This window comes from Haliotis rubra, unplaced genomic scaffold (assembly GCF_003918875.1).
Source record: "Haliotis rubra isolate DU_JTF1 unplaced genomic scaffold, ASM391887v1 Scf139, whole genome shotgun sequence".
NCBI classification, from domain to species: Eukaryota; Metazoa; Mollusca; class Gastropoda; order Lepetellida; family Haliotidae; genus Haliotis; species Haliotis rubra.
Genome location: NW_025765325.1, coordinates 764,785 through 771,071, shown reverse-complemented (window position 1 = coordinate 771,071; position 6,287 = coordinate 764,785). Strand labels below are relative to the sequence as shown.

Here is a 6,287-nt window from a genome sequence, read left to right as displayed (position 1 = left end):
GTCTTTTAAAACATTTTCTGCTGATTTGCATTAGTGAAAACAAGTAAAACGTGTCTTTGATATTGTGAAAAAATGTTTAGCAACATCTAAAATTATCGTTGTTAACATTTTTGCTTGCAAAGTAAATATTTTTCCATTTTCTGTTTACACATGGCAATATCAATCGCCAAAACGCAGCAATATTCAAGCAGCATTTGCATCCCTTTCACATGTAGAATGATTCCATACGGTATGAAGAGGGCCTAGAATACATGATATGATACACAAGTACGAGAAATATGCCACGATTAACAGTTGAAGAGACAGAAAGAGCCATTGGGATGGTGCAGATGGGGTCGACATAGATTGCTGTTGCCAACGTCCTCGGACTTATTCACGGCTTCAGACAGACTGGGGTCACCGTAGACAGACCGTAGACAGAAATGGACGTCCACGCATCACAACGCCAGCTGAAGATAGGTACCTCCATCATTAAGGAAGGAGGGTAACGTTTCTTTTGGCGTTTAGTGTAGATCCACATATATCTTTCTTGCATCTACACGTATCGGATATATGTTTTTGCTATTTTTATATTTCACTGTAAATATAATAGTAATAATAATAGTAATGTTATTTTTTGCACCTAGAATCCAACACGACGCTGTTCTCTGGCATTACATTATTACCCTGACAGAATTGTACTTTCAAAGCCGCTACTAAGCGCTTAGCGCGACCGTATAGGTCCGTACATCCGCTTCCCACGTACCCATTTTGAACAGCTGGGTGGACTGAGTGCAATGTGGACTAAGTGCCTTGCCCAGGGACACAACACAGTATGAGACCCAGGTCACACATTTTGGTGTCTCCACGGCATTCGAACCCGGGCCTTTGGCGTGAGAGGCCAGCATGCTAACCACTACACCACTGTGCTCAATATGTAATATCTATACGTAAAATGTCCAAGCATAACTTTCCACCCTCAAGTAGGCCTATCCGATTTAACATTACTGGTCCTGAAACATATGTGTCGTTCTTGTGCAGCGACCCAGTATGTTTGCTGAATCCTAATACCTGATGCAAATAGAAGCCCAAACCACATTTCCACAATCAAAAGGATAGCAGCGTTGCATTCCAATTACATCATCGGTATGTGTGTATGAATTCCTATCCATATAAATCAATAATAGGACACCACGTGTTCGCGAAAATGTGAACCAATTGTGACCCACCGAGTGCATTCGTCACCTGGAAATTCGAGAGAAGGTGTGGAACAAAAGATCAATATAGGTAATGGCATCGTCGGTAGTCGTCCAATCACTTTTGAGTGAGTGAGTGAGTGAGTGAGCTTACGTGACAAGAGCAATATTTCAGCCATAACGTAGCGAGAAATTGAATATAAATACCAGAGATAATCGTTTTTTGTGAAGCAACCCAGTATGTTTGGTAAATAGAGAATACTACACGAGGTCTCATTACATACGAATTATACGAAACGAGTGTCCTTCCTATGGTATCTGACCAAGCGAAAGCGAGGTTAGAAAACATAGGAAGGTCACGAGTTTCGTATAATTCGTATGTAATGAGACCGAGTGTTGTATTTTATTTATTACCCACGTCTTACATGCATTAAATTGACAAAATAGCGTATTTTTGTTATTTTTTGGTTTCAAACCGAAACCGGTTTCATAAAGAGGTTGCGGAAGAGTTTTGTACTGTAGTACAATATTTGCATGACGTCACTGCCTTGGTAACAGACGTCAGAATGCATGTCTGTTGTCATTGCCTCGTACAGCCGCCTACAGTAAACTACTCCGTAGCACCCCGTTTCTTGGTTTGCAGTTGCTTCATTCGGCTAACATCACTGGTGGAAACATTGCGTTTATGTTTTTCGACGGATATCATGTCTCAGTTCGGTTCACAATTAAACAGCGACACGGCAACGTTCGCGATGTTTATTCCACAATGCATTTAAGTTATAGAATGAATGAATTCAAGTGTTCGTTATGAATGAAAAAATAGTTACGTCAGAATGTGACTTAATTGAGAGGTCATCCGTTATCCAATCAAATCGTTAGAATCTCAGGTCAAGTCGTTACGACACAGCTCAACGCGTTACGACACTCGTGTGACGTACGAGATTAGTATGCAACTACCCATACGTTGACCACGTGGGTAATAAATCCTAATACCTTATGCAAATAGAAGCCCAAACCACATTTCCATAATCAGCAGAAGTCACATGAAATGCAGCGGTCACTATTAATATCCGTATAAATTACTAATAGGTCACCAGGTGTTCGCGAAAAGTGAGCCTGACTGGATTTATCAGAAACAGAACCAAAGGCAGGGCGATTGTTCACCTGGAAATTCTACAGAGGGCATGGAACATAAAGTCAAAATAGGAAATTGTATCGCAGATCTTCTTGGTCGAGAGTCGTCTTTGAGTGAGTGAGTGAGTGAGCTTAAATTTTTGCGTCAAAAGGGCAATCATTTCAGCCATCGATGTATCATCGATGGACAGTAAAATAACTAGACTATCACAGATCAATCTCCTTTGAAGACTTCCCTTTCCGGAAAAGCCTATTTCCTCAACAGATTCCTCTCAGTACCTCTTAGCAACTAAGTTGGACGTCAGGCGCTGTGTAAATAAATTAACATTCTTTGGTCATTCAAATGTACTCTTCACGTCTTCCATTAAACCTTCTGTAAGGTTTAAAGGCTTGGAAAGTTTAAACCTTGGTCAAACAGCTTGTGTACAACAGTCACCTGAGGCACTTTGACCCTATTATTGTTTCTTCTTGTAAGAACATTGCAAGTGTCGTTAAGTATACGTCTGTGTGATTGAAAAACACACACATTTATTCCCTTTCAAAAATGGTGTGTGTGGTTGTTTTAATATTAATACGTGATTGCAGAAGACAATATTGTTATCTCCAAAACTGATGCCTTGTTTTGAAATATTGTATTTAATATTATGCATTTTAGAAGTATTACATTCTTTAACATTTGCACATTCAGAATATACGTAAGCAGTAATTATATTGTAAAACCTGCAACTTATCACATGCGTTTGGCAAATGTGTTCTTCCTGAACAATTCCTGGTCTGTGTATATACTTTTATGTAAGATTTGAAAATGACATTGATTTTGTATCTTTTGCAGATATTCTACATTGTATTAAAACATTTTAACAATAGATATGATTGGTAAAATTCCCTGCAGGTATAATTACAGATTATTAGTGGGTATAACGTGGGTATTTTCGATATAGAAAATACAGTACATCCAGAAATTATTGAAATTTAAGATGGTAAATTTTTTTTTCACTCATTACTGACGTATTAAATGTGAATATTAGCAGAACATAACTCCATATTCAAAGACGTGAACAGTTAGTATTTTGTCAACTTACCTTGGGCAGCAATGCAGGCGTCAATGTGGCAGGGCTACTGATCAAAGAAGTTAGAAGGTCGTGGTCCATTCTGTCCCAATATCGGACCACCTCTTCTTTTATTTCAGCAATATTTGTCAGATTTTTCTTATTGACACTTTCCTTCATAAGTCCCCAAACATTTTCTGTTGGATTTAGGTCAGGGCTATAGCTTGGCCAATCTAATAATGTCATATTTTGGGTCCGAAACCAGGCCTGTGAATGCTTTGAATGATGTTTTGGGTCGTTGTCCTGCTGGAAAATCCAAAAATTTCCATAGAACACGTGAGCAGATGGAAGTAAATGTCCCTCGAGAATATCTGTGTACCGCTCACTGTTCATATTCCCTTCAAATACACAGAGGGGCGTTGCCCCTAACACAGATATACCACCCCACACGTTAAATTTCGGACTGTACTTTGGGCGCTGATACAAAGGTTTTTCAGTTTGTTTGTCCAGAATTTCAGTGTATTAGGAAACAGCCACACAGAACTTTCATCTCAGAAAATCCCATTGTCCCAGTTAAAATTTCTATGCTGTATGCACCAGTTCAACCTTCGCTCCTTTTGTTCAGGTTTCATGATCGGTGATGGAATTCCTCGACTTTTCTGCCAACCCACTGCATGCAGCTCAGTTCTAACTGTCTCTTTATAGACAGCCACACTTCCTCTATCAATCATATCCCGCCTTAAGTTTTCTAAACTCCTTTGTTTGTTTTTAGAAACAAGAATACCAAGCTGCCTCCTGTCACCGACAGTCAATTTTCTGGGCCTACCTGCGCCTCCCTGGTGCTCAATGCCATATCCATTTGCAATATTTTTCAAAACACTATAACAGTTGACAAAGGGATGCCCGTTCTACTTGAAATCACTTTAGCTGATCTGATGTCCTTGTTATAATACTCTAAAATCAACTTCCTCTTCTCTAAATCATCCATACTGAGGATCAAAGAAAATGTCGTCTGCTAGCAAGTAAACAAAGGGGGATAACTCTTCACAAACTAATGAAAAAGGATTAACGGAGTTGTCTCTCTTGAATGAAACCAAGCACTTGATAGCTGGTCAAGGTTGTTTATACTAGAAATCCAATTAAACATATTCCTAAAATTCTCAATAATTTCTGGTCATACTATATATGTCACTTAAAGGGTTTAACCCTAAATACTGATGAATTTATGGCATAAACGTTATTGTATATCACTGTAACAGCTTGTTCCTACGAAATTCCTGAGTTATGAATATATTGCGTGCACAGTGCAGTTAACCATTTCTTCTCCGCGGCGCTATTTAAAAGGCCTTATACAACATTAAACGCGTTTGCAAAGCATAATATGATCATTGTTCTTATTTCCTATAAACGCAAATATGTACCATGCATGGATATGGTTTTACTGTATATTGTGTCATATACAGCATCATGTGAGAGTTTTGTACTTGTGTTTTATGGCATTTGATGTTACCTAACAATCTCTGGGCGAAATGACAAGATCTTTGTTCCCCTTGTTGTTCTTTCCTAAAGTTGGCAATTAGAGAAAGTTATTTTGTTTTAAATGCTGTCATTGGCTCTGAAAAGAGTCATTCCTTACGCCTTTTGTCATGCTTTACCCAACGTGCTCTGCCTTAACGCGACAGCCAATTACACATGACAAAGACGCATGCTGTTACTAAGACCACACTTTCGGAGACCCCAATTGTGTCTTCCATAGATGTTTCTTTCGTGTTCTGAAAAGCGTATTTGAACAGATTTATCGACTTCTTGTCATTTTGCCATTTAATGTGATATGAATGTTGAATGATTTATTGCATGTTGTTTGTTCGATGCTATTTTGATTATTATTGCTCATGTCTCTGTCCACATTTTACTGCTTTGCTTTGTTGAAGTCAGCAATGTTCAAGTTGCATCAAAGTATCCGGTAAATAAGTAGTCAGAAAATAACAGGATCATGTATATGACAGCCACCCACAGGGCATGATACCAAGCAGTCACCAACAGCATGATCTGTCGTCCGTATTTAGTATCAAGAAAGATAATCACCATGATCATCAAACGTCAGATAACAGAAACAAATAACAGCGTGAAATGAAAACTAAGTGAAAATCAACTGAGTGGTGGAATACTAGATGAAAAGGAAACTCAACTAAAATCATGGTCCATTGTACGCTTGGGTAAACGTGTAATGAGGGTGTGATTTGGTAACTATGATGTCACATTAATTAAGTTTTAGTCGTTAAAGTTTAAAGCGCTGAGTGTGAATTGAACTCACACCTTGAACTTAGGCTTTGTATTTTCACCTGTTAAGAGTAAGCTGAGGACTTACCTCCCCTTTGTTCGGAGGATGCAGTAAGTTATGAGAGAATTCTGGTGTGGCATGGTTTTTGCTAGAAAAATCCAGAACTGTATAATACGTATATGAGGGATGGTTGTTGAGATGTATGGAGAGACTACTTTGGATTTACGCTCATCTGTCTGCTAAGATCAACTTTTCAAGATCGACCGCACAAAGAGGCCCGTCTACACTCAACTTTCAACAGCTGAACAAATGTCAACAATAAAATTTAAGACTTGGGTGAATATTATAAGGAGTAACGCTATTTGTCAGGGCATTTTCATTTGCAGAAGCCCTCGGTCTTTTCAAACCGACGAATTCAATATATAATTGAATATATAGACTTGATTGTGTTTTATTTTGCAGGTTTAAAAGGGACTCACACGCCTTTTATCACAGTAATTTCTAAACCGTAACACAAGGATCTCAAAAGAATCCGGGTTAGAATTGATCTTGAGCAAACTCATACTTATCGTAAGAGGCGACTAACAGGATCGGGTGGTCAGGCTCACTGACATGTTTGATGCTGGTCGTAACCAATTCCTCATGATG

General features: G+C 38.7%; 1 long non-coding RNA gene across 1 annotated transcript; it reads right to left on the bottom strand.

The window, feature by feature from the left end:
* Positions 1-892: 892 nt before the first annotated feature.
* LOC124268538 lies at positions 893-1,886 on the bottom strand. The gene is made up of 3 exons (XR_006896306.1): positions 1,736-1,886; positions 988-992; positions 893-903 (listed from the first exon to the last, which is right to left on the bottom strand). It is a non-coding gene; the product is annotated as an uncharacterized LOC124268538 (long non-coding RNA).
* Positions 1,887-6,287: the final 4,401 nt, after the last annotated feature.